Source organism: Castor canadensis, chromosome 6, assembly GCF_047511655.1.
Source record: "Castor canadensis chromosome 6, mCasCan1.hap1v2, whole genome shotgun sequence".
Lineage (NCBI taxonomy): Eukaryota > Metazoa > Chordata > Mammalia > Rodentia > Castoridae > Castor > Castor canadensis.
Window position 1 is genome coordinate 28,592,526 of NC_133391.1, and position 17,490 is coordinate 28,610,015.

Below are 17,490 nucleotides of genomic sequence, written 5' to 3' on the forward strand. Positions count from 1 at the left end.
GTATACATAAACACATTGCCCCAGGAGCTCTCTGGGCCCAAAAGGGAAAGAGGATGCTGGAGAAGCAAAAGATTGCTCCTCCTACTTACATTCCCCCAGACACTATCAAAACCTTCCCCTCAATTTTACTTATGGGTAAAATAATAGCAAGTTACTCTCAGTTGGTACCACGATGATGGGGAACTCTGAAAGACATATTTAATCAGATAATAGCTAACACTTATTGAGTACTTCTGTGTATTCATTGCTTTGGCAAATTGTAATGTGTAACCCTGAAGCTTTTAATTCTCACAGCGTCTTATACAGGGCACAGTTCTTACCACATTTACAGTTGAAGAAATTAAGGTTAATAATGGTTATACAATTTCAACAAATATTCTAGGCCACTAAAAGAATTGATCTTGGACTGATGCCCAGGTCTAACACTAAAGTTACTTGACACCAGAATAGTCTTGGTGCAGAAGACACAGGGAAGCTGGGCACCCTCACCTATATCACCCCTTTTTGTCATCCCAGTCCTTTAAGCGTCTGCCGTCTTTGGAAGCTTTTTACAGGTACGTGGAAGGCACATAGACTTAGCTTAATGGTATCATCTTTTGCAGTTATTGCCACTTCAGATCTGGATGGCTAATGGGATACTATTGTGGCACTGTTGTCAGTGGTTTTTCATGTCATTCTGGAACTGTAGCATGGATCTGATAGGAGGCTTGTGTCGAATTTAAGAGTTTATAACCTCCAACACTCAAGGCTATGGATAAAACACTATTTGACTGTTTTCAAAACACCCTCTCTTGTTTAATGAGGCTTTAACATGTCTATAGTAAAAAAAAAATTAGGAGTTTTTAAAAAGCCTTTAGCAAGAAGCTCCAGAGGTTTAGCTGGGGCTGTCATGAAATGTGGCAATAAGCGATTAATCAGATGGTCAGCAAATTAAGTGAGTTCAACATTTGTAGAAGGTTTATTGCTCTGTTACCAGTTTTGTCTTTCATTTGCTGGGAGGCAGCAAGTGCAGAAGGCCTGAACATCATGGTCAGGAGCTTGGAGAAAAGGGGAGTGGACTCTCTGGCAGCAAAGATGGTTGCAGCAGAGCCCTCAGAGTTCAGAATGAGGAGCATGGGCCAAGCCTATTAATTCTTTCTCTCAGATAAACAGCTTTTTGACTGTGAGCAGGGATTAACTCTCACAGGAAGCATCAATGTAGAAAAATTAAAGACTCCTCAAAGAAGGGAAGTCAAAGTTAATAGAAGAGACACATGAAATAGTGTTCCCAGTGGGCACTAGGTGACTTCTGTGTGTAAGTAACTGGAAGTTATTTAATTTTTCTTTCCTTTGGTGACCTTTTATTTGTTGGGGCATATGACCTCTGAGGCTGCCTTCAGTGCAGAAATTCTGTGTTCCTGACAAAGGCTTGGTAGGAGTTGAAAATATTGATAAGGTCTTTTATCCTAGATTTGTAGATTGTATCTTTGTATAATTAGTATACGATAGTTATAATCAGTAAAAATGAGAAAAATGTGTAAATATTTTATGGCTATATTTGCTGAAAGCCCAATACACTAATACACTCTGTTGTATATTACAGTAATTTCTCTAATGTTCTAAATAGTGTAGTTTTTCTTTTTGTTTCTTTGAGATGGGGTCTTACTATGTAGCTCCAGCTGGCCTTGAACTCATGATCCTCCTGTTGCCACCTCTCTATGAGACCAGTTTTGTTACTTAAGTTCATCTTCTTTTCATAGAAACAAAGCGGAAAACTTCACCATATCCATCTCCCTTCCTGTGGCATCTGCCTCACTTTGTAAGAAATACTACTTCTTTCTACCTCTTCTACCTGTGTCCCCCAGCGGCTGCCACAGAAACTACCCAGACAGGCTCTGAGATGCCAGGATTCTAGTTCCAAAGGGATTTACCATCCAAGGGGGTTTCGTTGGCTTGTGGCCTGGAGAGGCCTAGGGCTGCTATGAAGAATCTGGTGAATTTGAGGGAGCTGGGTTTTTGCATGCTTGGCCTGAGATTACATTCACCATTTAGCACATACATGGAATTTCTAGACAAATTTGGATTTCTAAGTAGCTAACTTCAGAATTAGTTTTTGGATTGTGATGTTTGTCGGGTGGGGACCAGCCAATCTCATCAGTGAGATGAAATTTCAGTCTCTGTTCTTAGAAATACAGGCTTCATGAAATATTGCTCTTATAGAGGTGACCTACTTATCATTGGGAGCATTAACAATACTCCTGTAACACAAGTCAGTTAAAAAGAGGAAAGTATAATGCATTGATTTAGTAAGTGTTGCATATGACATGGGAGCCCTCAGATCCAAGACACAAAGACCCAGCAAAACTGTGTATTTTTATTCTTAGATTTAGTAAGAACGGACAATTTGTAGAAATGTGATTGAGCTAAAGGGTTTGATCAAATGTAATCATCAGAAGTGGAAAAGCTCAGCAAGGTCTGTGTCAGATTCTTCTTGGCCTCTCTGTGTAGGATTCCTTCCTCCTGAACCCATGGGAAATGAGGGTCTTAGATCTATAATCAGACAAGGTAGTCAGAGAATTTCTTCATAGCTAGCTTTTATACAGAAAAGGAGGGGAATGTTAGAGTAATAGTTCTAAGTTTCACCACTGACTTTTGGGAGGAGAGATTCTAGTTTCTATGACCTGTATTTGAGAAGAGGAATGCTTAGTTTCCATGGCTTTCCTTGGGGGAAGAAAGAGGATCAGGAGAGAGAAGGGCAAGGGAAGGTGGTCAGGAGGAGGGACTGTTTCTGAGGACTTTCTAATGTCCTTTGGATTAAAGGCCACATGCCACAGAACCATACTTGGTAGCATTATTATTTATTTATTTTTTACTAAACTCCAAACTCTTCCACCAACCCAACACGAACTTCATTATATATCTATATATCTCTCTATATAACACATTTGATTAGCATATTTTAGTTGTACATTAGTTGCATAAATATCATTGTGACATTTCCATATATGATTACAGTGTACCTTGGTTAGGTTCACTGCCACCATCTCTCTCCCTCATCCCTCTCCTCCCTCATTACTTAAAATGATTACAATATGTTTCATTGTTCTATTTCATATAAGTACTTAAAGTACACCGATCACATTCATCCTCCTTTATCCCCTCCATTTACCCTCTCCCCTCTGAGAAGTACCTCCCCCTCAGAGCATCATTTTCTGAGTCCCAACATACTCATGTTGTCTTCAGACTCATTGATGATCTGTTACATGTGTTGTAGTTAGTAGTCTTAGTTGCCAGCCTAAATGAGAGTAGTTGGACACAGGGTATCACTATGTAATGTGAAAATTTTATGAATACTCATTTCTTGCTCTTTTCCCCATATGATTTTTTTTTTCTAGTTGAATTGGTTATTCTTTGTGTTTCATTTCCTTGGTACTGCCTGCCCTTTGGCAGAGACACTGACAAGCTATAACACTGCTTAGAAAGAGGGACTTGAGAGGGAAGCAATCGCTCAGTTAAGTCAGCCTTTGAGGAAAGATCACTTGAAATAATGCAAATGTTTCTGGCAGCAGATGTACAGCCCAGAATGTGATTTTTTTCTTTTTTTTTTTTTTATTTAAGAGCATTTGTAGCAGTGAACACCCATTTTACCTGCCATTTCTCTCCTTCCTCTTAGATTGTATAAATAGAATCGTCACCTTTTTTGACAGTACATGTGTGATCTGTAATGAATGGCTCAAGAGCTCAGCAATTCAACCGAAGTTCATCTTTTATGCGAGGACTCCTCATGATCTTACAAATTTAAAAAGTTTTTTTCAGATAATATTCAGTGGATACTTTTCCTAGCCTAAGGTTAAGCCTGACCCTGCATTTCATCCAGTAACCTGTTATGTCTGTTTTTATAGGTCTAATGAAAAAAAAATTTAATGGTACTTCTTAGATGAGCTTTGGGAGGTAGGGGATGGACATAAAACAGCAGGGGAGAGCTGTCTATCAAAGGTTCCTTGGAGGAGGTGGATCAGTCTACACATTTTCTTTTCTGCCTTGAAGTCTGGATTTCTTGTCTCTCTTTTGTGGAGAGTCTCAAACTGGGAGGACTAAGCACTCTTGAATAGACCCTTTCTTGCTCTCTCTGCAGCCCCTGCTGCTCTCGGTAGCCGCCCCCACCTGCTGGGCAGATGCATTGACAGAGAAAGGGAAGGGACAGCAGGCACAGCAGCAAAACAAGCTGTGTGGTTTCCTTTTATTCCCCTTTGAGTTGGTTGAAAGAGCTATTTCCAAGCTTACATGGTTGACCTGGGTTTGTGTTCAACTAGGGCTTTTTCTTTTCATTTTTCTCCCCTCCCAGCCCTAACCCTTGTGGGCAACATCCCTGGTTCACAGGCCTGCGTTTGCCTCTAGCTTTTAGACCCATCTCTAGAGGCTCGTGTGTAAGAGATCAAGAATGTCCTGTTGACATTCATGTCATTAAAAGGGAATAGTGTTCTTGAAAATAAGGAAGCCCCATTATATGATTTTTTTGTTTTTTGTTTTTTGAGAGACCAGTCCATGAAGTAGGGTAGAGTAGGATTAGCATGTTTCAGTCATCAGTGTCACACATGTCCCAAGATAACTGAACATATTGGGAATATGGGAGGTTTAGGTCAATCACATATGAGTAGCGTTAATGGGTTCACTTTTCTGACACTTTGAATCAAATTAAGCCCCAAATTATCTTATGTTGGATTTAGACTTAATTTCTCCTTATAATTTTGGGACTCTTACTAAATAGCTATGGGTAAGTACATACAGAAGTAGGAGAAAATGAAATTTACCTGCTTAGTTTGGTTTAGACTTTCTTACTGAAAAAAAAAAAATAAGCATAGGCAAAACTCTCAAACTGTGCCTGAGAGATCAGTCAGCATTTGTGTTTTCTTGGGTAACAGAAAATTACCATGAGATTGGAGGATTCATGATCTAGTCCTGCTGGTGACTGTCACTTTATGCAAATCACTTAAGTCAGTTTAATTGCAACAAATATGGGAAGTGCAAATGAAAACAAGATACAGCAATAGTAAATTCTTTTCTGAGTCCTGAATTCATAGTTCAGCTCTGACAATAGATATTTGACACTGGATTGGTCAACCTTTTGTGTCTTACTTTGCTCTTCTACAACATGTAGAAAATAGTTATTGTGCCACAGGATTGCTCCCTGGAGTGTGTGGTTTTGGAAGGCATTTTGATTGGTAGAAGATTGTAAGTGCGTAAAACAAGTTGAACAAAAACACAAAGGTGGGTAAGCAAAAGGCCCATTTGGTGGATGGTGGAGGCAGCCTGGTGTGGCTGGGACATGAGGCCAGAATGGAAAGGATTCTTAGGGCAAAACTATGGAAGATGATTAGCCATATGAGTAGTTAAAACAATTTGTGCATGATATGAAAGGTTTAAACTTTTTTGAGAAGGTGAATGATGTGATCACTCATATGTTTTATGATGATAACCCTAATGTATTACTTAAGGATGGTTACCAGAGAACTAAGTAGAGACTGATTTAAATTTAAAAATTAAGAAGTAAATGAGGACTTTATTAAGTAGCAGTAAGTAGAGAGAAAAAAGAACAAGAAATGGAAATATAGATTTTTACTGAATGAATGTTAAAGAGTTCCTTTTGCTTTTTCTTTTGAGTTAAATTAGTAGAAGCCAAAATAAATTCTAAACATTAAAAAACAAGTTATGTTTTCACTCATGTGGAATCTAGATCTAAAAATAACAAGAATAATCGTATGACATGACTACAAAAGGAGGACTATTTGAAGGGGAACCAATAGGAGAGGGAGAGAGTGATGAGGGTTGAATATGTTTCAAGTAAATTTTGTGTGTGTATGAAAATAGCATAATAAGACCCACTAAAGACCATTCAAAAGAGGGAACAAGGGAGGGTAGCTAAGAAAGAGACATAGAGGGAGAGAATTCGATCAAAATAAAATATATACATGCATAAAAATATCACAATCAAACCCCTTTGTATAATTAATTCACACTGATAAAAAAAATCAAGGTCAGTAATAAAGAACATAAAATCTGCATTTAGTAGGGTATCCCAGTTTTCTATTGTTTTGTAACAAACTGCCCCAAAACAGTTGCTTAAAGCAGCAACCACTTAGTGTTTCTTACAGGATAGTTTTGTCTCTGCTGGCCTCCTTCACCTGTGGTCACCTGGGGGGTTGGGTAGGCTTCTCTGCTCATTGTGGTTGGGTTCTCTCATGTTTGAGTGCATGGCAGTCATGGGCTGGTCCAAGATAACCACAATCAGAACATCTTGGTTCTTTGCCATGGGTCTTCTCATCCTCCAGCAGGGTGGATTTTCCTCACATCATGACAGGCTTCCAAGAGAGAAGGCAAAGGTGTGCAAAGCTTCTTGAGGCCTAAACTAGTGTGGAGGGAGTTCTGTCACATCACCTTGGCAAAATTGAGTCATGAAGCTAGCTCATTTCACGGGATGAGTAAAAAATAGACTGTACTTCTTAATGGAAGGAACTGCACTATGAGCAAAGGGGAAGGTGCAGGCAGCCATCAATGGGGCCATTAGTACAGTCAGTCTGTCTCATGGGGTACTCCAATTGAGCAATTGCATTCACACAGCAAACATTTATTGAGCACTTGCTATATTTTAGTCACTATGCCAGGCTTTTCCTGTCTTCAGAGAGCTTCTAATTTGCTATAACTCAAAGGGATATGTTCTGTATCTCCTAAGGTGCACATTCTGAAAACATTGAATTGTCAGGCTCAGCCCCTTCTAGTTCCTAAGCTAGACTATATCAAGTCTGGATAGCAGACAGATTCTAGAGTTTGCTTTTTGAAGTAGGCTTATCTATGTCAAATAATTGTATTTCACTCTTTTCTTCTGTTCATTTGCTTCATTCTAATGAAACATGAAGTATATTTTTGTCCCAGGGAAGAACCCAAAGACCTTTGTCAATTTTTCTGGGTATTCACAGATCCCATTCAGCTCCCTTTGTCCAGGTGCCCCAGATTCTGGTTCTAGATCATGATGTCCTTATTACTGTGGTTTTTAGCTTTTGAAATATTGCTCTGTGAATACCCACCTAACTCTGCCAGTTGCTTTTATTTTTCTTATTGTTTTATTATTCATATGTGCATACAAGGCTTGGGTCATTTCTCCCCCCTGCCCCCACCCCCTCCCTTACCACCCACTCCACCCCCTCCCTCTCCCCCCCACCCTCTCAATACCCAGCATAAACTATTTTGCCCTCATCTCTAATTTTGTTGAAGAGAGAGTATAGGCAATAATAGGAAAGAACAAGTGTTCCTGGTTGAGATAAGGATAGCTATGTAGGGAGTTGACTCACATTAATTTCCTGTATGTGTGTGTTGCCTTCTAGGTTAATTCTTTTTGATCTAACCTTTTCTCTAGTTCCTGGTCCCCTTTTCCTATTGGCCTCAGTTGCTTTTAAGGTATCTGCTTTAGTTTCTCTGCGTTAAGGGCAACAAATGCTAGCTAATTTTTTAGGTGTCTTACCTATCCTCACCCCTCCCTTGTGTGCTCTCGCTTTTATCATGTGCTCAAAGTCCAATCCCCTTGTTGTGTTTGCCCTTGATCTAATGTCCACATATGAGAGAGAACATACGATTTTTGGTCTTTTGGGCCAGGCTAACCTCACTCAGAATGATGTTCTCCAATTCCATCCATTTACCAGCGAATGATAACATTTCATTCTTCTTCATCTGCCGGTTGCTTTGAACAAAGGGTTGCCTTTCACCCTACTGCCTACCTGTGACTTTCTAAAGAGCAATTCCTGATGCAAATCAAAACCACATTAAGATTCCATCTCACCCCAGTCAGAATGTCTACCACTAAGAAAACAAATAAATGCTAGTGAGAATGGGAAGGGGTGAAAGACTGTTATACACTGCTGGTAGAAATGTAAATTAGTCCATCCCTGTGGAAATCAGTATGAATGTTCCTCAAAAAAATAATAATAAAATTATCATATGATCCTGTTGTACCACTCCTAGGCATATATCAGAGGAATGAGATACATGCACACACCCATGTTTATTGTGACACCATCCACAACAGCCAAGTTATGGAATCAATCTAGGTGCCATTCAACCAATAAATGGATAAAGAAAAACAACTTATATTTACAGGGGAGTATTATTCAACCATGAAGAACAATGAAATGATATCATTTGCAGGAAAATGGATAGAACTGGAGATCATTATGTTACACAAAATAAACCAGACTCAGAAAGATAAATCTCTCATGTTTTCTTTCATGTGGAATCTAGGTCCATAAATATAAGCAAACAAAAATGCATGAACCTAAACAGGAGACTATTTGGGGAGAGGTGAACTAGGGAGAATAATGGAGGAGGGAATAGGATCAAAGTGAATTTTACACATATGCGGAAATGTCATAACAAACACCATCAGTTTATACAACAAAAATAAAATGAAGATCCATTCCTGTTAATAATCTTCTTACCCTTTATTTTGGAGATCAGCAGAATGTCTGTAACTCATTACAGAGAGAGTCTTGTTATGGATTTACTAATTTATTCTTTTCTTTATCCTCATTGTATTTGTCTTTTCAGTGTCCTGATGATTGGGGATGGGAGAAGGATGAATTCCCTTGGAGGAGATTTGAATTTTAATAAAAACATTGAATAAAGTAAAGCTTTATTATTTTTGTAGTATATCTTACAATTGTTTAATCTTTACATTAATTAGATTTGACATTGAGTATACAAATTATAGTTTTTGTTATATTAATGGAATTTTAAAATTTTCCCATTCAGCCTTTGAAAAGTTTTGTTTCTTTGGGGAATGACAGTAGCCCTAAGGCAAATCACTGGCATTCTCTCAGTGTGTGTTAGCTCCAGGTACTCACACAATGTGCCACTGTTCCCCTGAAGACTGGATAGATACATTTTCCCCACCTCCATAGACTAGAAGATGGACTTTTTCTGTATCTCTACCTTCACGGTCTCTGAATGTCTGTCGAGAAGCAGTGGCTTTGACCTTTAGTAGGGAGGTAGGTGAGATAAAGAGTGTGATGAGCAGATAAAAACATGTGACTGACCTAGGTCTTGAACAAAGAGCTTCCCAGAGTTATAGTTACAAGTGAAAGACAGAAAGAATGATGTACAAAGTGTAACTATAAAGTAGTGAGTGTTCTGTTCTTAAAATCTTTAAGGAATGAGTCTTAACTGTGTTATTATAAGAAAGGGAACCATGTTGAATTGTGGATATTAGAACCAGCAAAACTGAGAGATGAGCTAAAGTTCTTTGTGTGTTGATTATAAAACAGACAAAAGCAATATCTTACAATCTGACAAATGTACCCCTTGAGAGGATCAAAAGTATATAACTCTTCTTGACCTCAATGACAAAGATCATCTGAATATCCAAGAGGAGGGTTTGTTCACAAGCTGGTTGAGCATATTGATAGTCACAGAAGACTAGTGTTTGGCTGTTTCCAGGAGAGAGAGAGAGAAAGAGAGAGAGAGAGAGAGAGAGAGATGCATGTGCCTTCCCTCTCTTGTCCCATGTGACCCACATAGACAGAAGAACTGAAAACTATTTATTTTTCTCTGTAGCCTGTTTCCTTTCCTAGATAGGCCTACTGATTAATGTGTGCTTTCTAATTATGGAAAAATTGATGTCTCTTTCATCATCCTGAGTAAATTCTAATCCTGTTTTATGTTCAACCTTACTAGCTCAAAATCCTGCACATTACTATGTTGACATAATTGATATACAGGCACTGAAGAGCTAAGGTTTGTCTCTAGTAATGACACATATGCTCTGTGTGTAATGACATTACATTTCTGTTATAGGGTCAGGCAGAACTGACTTGATTTGTTTATATTTTACTACACAGATACATTGTAATAGAGTCTTAGGAAGAAGCTTAAAGGCCCTTGAATTCAATGTCTCACTCAGGCTAAGAATCCCTGACAGGTGTGGCCCTGTGACTCTTTTTCTTAGAATATTTTTTTGTGGTAAGGAACTTAGATGATCAAGAGAATTCATTCCATTTAGATGAGAGGTTTTCTTTATACTGAGAAAAGTCTACTGTGCCTTAACTTACGTTTTTGGGGTCTTGTTCTACTCTCTGGAGTAATTTTTAACTATCTTTTCACATGACTGCCTCCATGTACATTGGAGCTCAGGCAGTCCCTGGATTGTTTTTCTTCTTCAAACTAAGCCTAAATTTCTTCAGCTGATTTTCAAAGTGAATTCAGATAGCTCAGATTGGATACATGATCAAGCTACCAATGATTGATTTGTTAGTGTGTTGTATTTACAGTTGAATGCAATAGACATTGTCTTCCTTGTTTGGAATGATACTCTTCTTCTAAAGTAGCTTAAGATCACATTAGCTATTTTGACACCCTGGTTTCCCAAGTTTATGATGTTCTCAACACCAAAGAAGCCAAGCCTTTCCTGTGTTCTCCTAATGCAATTGGTTTTAGGTTTAACCTAATTCAATATCATTTGATTAGATTCATCCTATCTTTCTAGTCTGCCCATGTAGTTTTGAAGTTTGATTCTGCCATTTGAAAACTCCATTATTCTTTTCATCTATTGACATGGACATATTTTGAAAATTAGTCAAAATATTCTTCCCCAAATTGTGAATTCTTTGAGGGCAGTCTGTCTCAAGCTGCACTGGCCAATATGGTAGGGACTAACCACATGTGACACTAGTCACATGTTGAAATGTGACTAGTCTAGGTTGGCATGCAGAAAAACACACAAGGAATTCAAGATTTTGTATGAACAAAAGAGTGTGAGCTCATTGATAATTTCTATTTTGGTTAGAAATAAAATAGGACTTGGTAAGAACCTTCCCCTACATTATTTCTCTGTCTTTCCCACCAGAATTTCACTAGGGTTTTTGTTGAGTGTCTGCTGAAACATTTACCTATTTCTATGACTAGAAAATATTCCCTCTTAGGAAAAATAAAACATAGGTTCATAGCATGTGTACAAAATTGCTTCTATAGTTTTCCTCTTCTTCTGTAAGCTTCATAAATGATGCCTCTTACCTATGCAAACATCTCTTATTTCTTGACAAAATTTGTCCTTAATTTACCTTTTTTGAGCCTTGAAAAGAATCCATTTTTCTGTACAAATAAGTTGTACAACCTTGCTCTGCCAATCTCTTAGGGTTTTTTTCACTCTTAACTTTTAGCTTTCTTCTTTATAAATTCTCTTGCCTTGCTCTCTGCTAATGATTTCACCCTTAATTGAACTGGGCTCTTTAATTCCCTGCTCACAATTCCACTTTCACCCATTCTTAGACAACCGTCCAGTCTTTAATGCTCCCATTAATACTTCTGGCATCTGTAAGGTTGTTTTTAAAGGAGTTTTGGGAAATACAGTGAATTTGCTTTGCTTGTGTTTGGAATGAAGCTATGGCTAGAGATGGATGCAGCTTCTGCTGAAAGGCCACATAAATAACATTCTCTAATATTTGGGAGGTTAAATCATAGTGAGTGCTTTTCCACTACCAAACCTTCATGAAATATGGTCTAGAATTCAAGTATAGAGATAGGAGTTGTGTACATAAATGAAGAAACTTGTTTTAAAAATAGTTTTCTGGTAAATAAGGATTCAGGTAAATAAACTTGTACTTCTCAGTGTTCCTATAGTTGAATGGTAGTTGGCTAATTTCACTTTTGTGTGACCTTTGGTCTATCTGAATGGGGATTGGCATTGTCTAATTAAAGATATGACACCATTCTAGGTCATTGTTTCTACAATACGAAAAAACCAGTGACTGAGAAATGATTTCTTAGAGGAAGAATTTTCTTTATATGGTGACACTAGTTCTTTTGTATATTGAATATGAAGTTGAAAAATGGATATTTCATCTCTCATAGAGAGATGAAAGAGAAAAATTATGGTAATGAGAATACCTAAAATTTGTTGAAGGCAGTCTGGCTCCAGCTACACTGGCCAGTAGGGTAGGAACTAACCATATGTGGCAACTGGACACTTGAAATGTGACTAGTCTAGGTTGGCATCTGTTATAAATGCTGAAAAATGCACAAGGAATTCAAGATTTTGTGTGAACAAAAGAGTGTGAGTGAACCCATTGATAATTTCTATTTTGGTTACTCGTTGAAATAATATATTTGGGTATATTGAGTTAAATAAAAAGGTATTACGGAAATTTAATTCACTCATTTATTTTTATTTATTTTCAATGATCTAACAGACAATTTAAAGTTACATATGGAGCTCACATTCTATTTTAACTGTAGAACTTACTTCTTTAGGTCTGCTGTTGAGCAAAAACAAACAAACAAGAAAGAAAAGGCTTGGGTTTTGGTAACATCCATAGAGCTAAAAAGGAATGAAGAAAGTTCCAAACCAGGGTAACATAGTGAATTGAGTTTGGTCCTGTAAGGAATGGAAGCTGTTTATAGGATATATTATATCTGCCACCTGAAAAAGTCAGAGTCCATTTCGAGTAACTGAATGGAGTTAATTTTTCCCTGAAGTTGAAGGAAAATACTTGATCAAAAATTAGCTGATATCCTAGCGACCCAGAAATCTCAGAGCAGTAGTCTTGAACAAAGCTATAAAACCAAAAGTGAACGATCAAGTTAAGGACAGGATTACTTAAAAAAATGTTTTAGATGATTTACACCAGGGAGGACAAGGAAGAGATTCAGCCAAATAAAGTGAGATCCAGTGAACTCATTCCCGTTGAGCACTGGACTCAAGTTCAGCAGGCACGTACCTGTGTGGTTGTGCTGACATTAAAATATGTAACTATAGTCAGCCCTGTATCCTCAAGTTCTTCATCCACAGATTCAACCTACTGGGAATCAAAAATATTTTAAAAAAATTGTACCTGAAATGAACATGTAGAGACTTTTTGTCATGATTCCCTACACAATACAATGCAACAACTCTTCACAAAACAGTTATATTGTATTAGATGCAATACAATCTAGACCTGTTTTAACATCTACTGGAGGATATTCATAGGTCATATGCAAACACTACACTGCCATTCTATATAAGGGATCCTCAGATATTGGTGCATGCTGGGAGTCTTGGAGCCAACACCCCAAGAATACTGAGGGATGAGTATATTTCTATACTAGTTGGTTATTGAAAGCTGCTTTGAAGCCTGAGGTGCCCCTGATCCTTCCCCCAGATGTTCCTACAAGTCAATAGCTAAAGGGCTAATGCCTGACAGAGCAAGGGCCCCAAGGGTAGCTTCAGTGCTGGTTGACTGTTAAAGGTGTCATGCCAATTGTTAAATATTTTGAGTATGACCAATGTTTACTGGAAAGTATGGCCTGTCACTTCTCTAATTTTCCATAATTTGTACCAACAGGTAATCTGACAGGACAAAGTTGTATTCTGCAGAATATCTTCTAGGAAGAAGAATATATTCCTTAGAATGTTTCCTTAGAAGAAACAACTTGAAAAATATACCTGGTGTAGAAGCTGAGAGTTTAAGGGGATTCACAGTGGGAGAAAGTGATCTGCTTGATGTGGAAAAGAATTACATGATTAAGACAAAATAAAAAAGTTTGTGAGACCTCTGTCTCAACCATTGGCAAAAAAAAAAAAAAAAAAAAGACAAAATAAAAACATATGTCTAATGTCTAAGAATATGAGGATGATAGTGGAGAGGGGCAGCAGGAGTGTGGGATAGCTGCAGCAGAAGTGAAAGCCACTCCACCAATAACGTGGTCCTTCCTTGGTCTATGCCAGTCTGCAACAGCTCAAGTGTGTGTCCACATTTTATGTAGATACCAATTAAGGCTTGACTTCAAAATTTAATTGCACTGCGTTGAACAGTAGAAGACAATCAGGGCAGACATAGCTACAGGATTTGTAAACAAACAAATAAATGAATAAATAAAATCCAGGAAAGAATTTTGAGACTGTACCTGTCTCAGAGTTGATGTTTGGATTCAAATCAATAAGACTTCCCAAAAGGAGGGGTGCCACCTGGCAAGTGAGTATAGCAAGTATGCCACACTTAAAGTATCTGATGCATGTAGGGAAGGGGAATCAGGAGAAAGGCTAACAAATCCTAAGACTTTGGTGGAGAAATTTCCCATTTCTCCAGGTGCCAGTAATGAAAAGGAATCAAACGATGTGTCCTCTTGCCTTGTTGCAGGACCTTTCTTCCTAGGCACTGTGGTTCCTGCAGCCACTATAGTGGATCCGCACCCTTAGGGTCTCTTGTTCTGCATAGTGGTACCAAGGATCTATTCCTTCCTACAGTGGGACAGTGTCTTTCTTTAACTTTTCCCCATCCTCTTTTCCTTTGCACAACTTGCCTTGCCTTCACTGTGGATTCCTGGCACAGTCGAGGTAGACTGAGACTGACAAGGTAAAGGAGAGTCCAGAGAAGGCTGGACACTGTATATTAGTGGTTAGGATGTAGATGAGAGTTTGCCACACAATTAATCCTTTGGAGAAAGGGAAGCATTCTCAAGGAAGACGGTGAGTGTAAGAAGCTCTTAGCTCCAGTTCACTTCTGTTCTTGGCTCCATTGTTAACTCCATTTTCTCTGTGCTGCCTTTCTGTTCTTAGAACCAAAAGGGGACATCCAAAAGGTGCCTTGGAACCCTCTTACACTGTTGGTGGGAATGTAAACTAGTACAACCACTCTGGAAAAAAATTTGGAGGCTACTTCAAAAGCTAGACATTGATCTACGATTTGATCCAGCAATACCACTCTTGGGGATATACCCAAAAGACTGTGACACAGGTTACTCCAGAGGCACCTGCACACCCATGTTTATTGCAGCACTATTCACAGTAGCCAAGTTATGGAAACAGCCAAGATGCCCCACCACTGACAAATGGATTAAGAAAATGTGGTATTTATACACAATGGAATTTTATGCAGTCATGAAGAAGAACGAAATGTTATCATTCGCTGGTAAATGGATGGAATTGGAGAACATCATTCTGAGTGAGGTTAGCCTGGCCCAAAAGACCAAAAATCGTATGTTCTCTCTCATATGTGGACATTAGATCAAGGGCAAACACAACAAGGGGATTGGACTTTGAGCACATGATAAAAGCGAGAGCACACAAGGGAGGGGTGAGGATAGGTAAGACACCTAAAAAATTAGCTAGCATTTGTTGCCCTTAACGCAGAGAAACTAAAGCAGATACCTTAAAAGCAACTGAGGCCAATAGGAAAAGGGGACCAGGAACTAGAGAAAAGGTTAGATCAAAAAGAATTAACCTAGAAGGTAACACACACGCACAGGAAATTAATGTGAGTCAACTCCCTACATAGCTATCCTTATCTCAACCAGCAAAACCCCTTGTTCCTTCCTATTATTGCTTATACTCTCTCTATAACAAAATTAGAAATAAGGGCAAAATAGTTTCTGCTGGGTATTGAGGGGGTAGGGGGGAGAGGGAGGGGGTGGAGTGGGTGGTAAGGGAGGGGGTGGGGGCAGGGGGGAGAAATGACCCAAGCCTTGTATGCACATATGAATAAAAACAAAAACAAAAGGTGCCTTGGGCTGAAGCATCCATATTCAGAAGCTATTCTTACTCAGACTTTTCTTTTTTGCCTTTAGGTCAGGACAGAGACAAGGCCACTAGGTTAATGGAATAGGGCTCAGGATTATCTTGGCTCTGAGAGCCAGGAACCTCTGGGACTCCCATTAGCTTGCCTTTGCTCTCCCCTGCCACCTCCCACACCATTGCCCAGCAGTGTTGCTAAAGCCATTATTTAAATACAGAGCATGTTCATTTAAGATGAACTGAACATGTTAATTTTAAGAAGTTGTGAGGACTCATGTCTTACCTCCTCCCTTTCTTTGCCTAAACTTGATGAGTGCTTTACAATGCTCCGTGTCTTTTCTGGGAAGATAAAGGTTTCTGATGACTCAGCAGGCAGAATGCATGCACTGAAATATCCACCTAATATCATCTAATCAAAATTTTACAGTACAACACTTTTGAAGCATGCTCATAAAGTAATGTAAAAATAATGCACTTGTTATAGAGCAGGGAGTGAGTTTGATTATGATGAGAAGCATTGGAAAGGGTGACTATTTTGTGGATGTGTGAAAAATATTTAGAAAGTATTTGATTTGTAAAAGAAAAGCAAAAAACCTGTTACAAGGATGCTATGTTGCCTGTGATAGAACTGTATATTAAGGGATTAAGATAATTAGAATCTCAGTTTTTATTTCTTCCCTAACTCTTCTGGCTTCTTTTCCAAGTATTTGCTCTGTGCAGGCATGATTTCTTTGTTGGTAGAAATTATTTCACATGACTTTATATGTGCACTTACATAACGTTCTGCTGTAAAGTTTTGATTAGCTAATATGGGATAGCTATTTCAGTGCAAACACCCTGCCTGATGAGTTCCAAGAGAATCAAGAGAAGTGAGTTGAGCTAGTATTCTCAGCAGGGGGCATGGAAGAGAATTTGTTGTGTTAGATGTTATCAACATCATCATTATTTTGGCAGTACTAGGGTTTGAACTCAGGACTTTATGGTTGTTAGGTAGTGCTCAACTGCTTCAGCTACTCCTCCAGTTTTTTTGCTCTGGTTAGGTTTGAGGCAATATCTCACTTTTTGCTCCAGCCAGTCTGGACCATGATCCTCCTATTTTAGGTTCTTAGCCCGAGCTGGGATGAGAAGTGTGCACCACCACACCCAGTGTTTTTTGTTGAGAAGGAGTCTTTCGAACTTCTTCCTCTGGCCTGGCCTGGAATCACCATCTTCCCAATCTCAGTCTAGCTGAGATGATGGGCAGGTGCCACCATTGCCTGGCTTAGATTTTCTTTATGCTCTGAGCAAACCAGTCTGCAAATAGGCCAGAAGCTGATAGAGTTTCCTTGGAGGAAAAACTCAAAGCCTAGAGGAAACTCTTGATTATCACCTGTGAAGAAAAGGATACCTTTTCTTTAGAAGAATGAAGAGTAATTGTGTTTATCAAAGTAAGGTAGCCTGATGGAAAGAACCATCAAAATGGCACCTGCCAAGCCTGCCTGATGGACAGTGCTCCCTTTGAGACCAGATGGTATCTTGGAATAATAGCTGAAGATGACCTTTATGAGACAGTAGAACCAGTATTGTTGTGGGGGGGGATTGTTTAATGCTCTTCAGACATTTGACTGAACAGTGAGAATTAAGAATTAAAAGTATGACCCCCTTGGGCTGGAAGTCTTAGCAATCAGCCATGGGGTGAGTGACCTGAAGTCATGGGACGAAGCATGGGACCCATGTAGCCCAGAGCAGTGTGGTATTTTCACACATTCATGAGAGAACATGTTTCTCTGGCTTATACTGAAGGTCCAGTCAAACTTAGAAACTGTTTGAATATGAGTGGTACTCAGATGACACAATACAAATGATGATGAGTTTAGCAACTTAGCCAGTTTGAAATAGAACTCTTCCTTGCTTATAGTTTTGGTCTTCATACACAGTCAGTAGACTCACTATTACTGAACCAGAGAGCTTACTGCATGTTAAGAACCATACTAAGTATT

General features: G+C 38.8%; 1 protein-coding gene across 4 annotated transcripts in view; it reads left to right on the forward strand.

The window, feature by feature from the left end:
* Grin2b (glutamate ionotropic receptor NMDA type subunit 2B) overlaps positions 1-17,490 on the forward strand; it is a 409,553-nt gene that overhangs the window by 186,200 nt on the left and 205,863 nt on the right. The gene's annotated exons all lie outside the window — the stretch shown is intronic.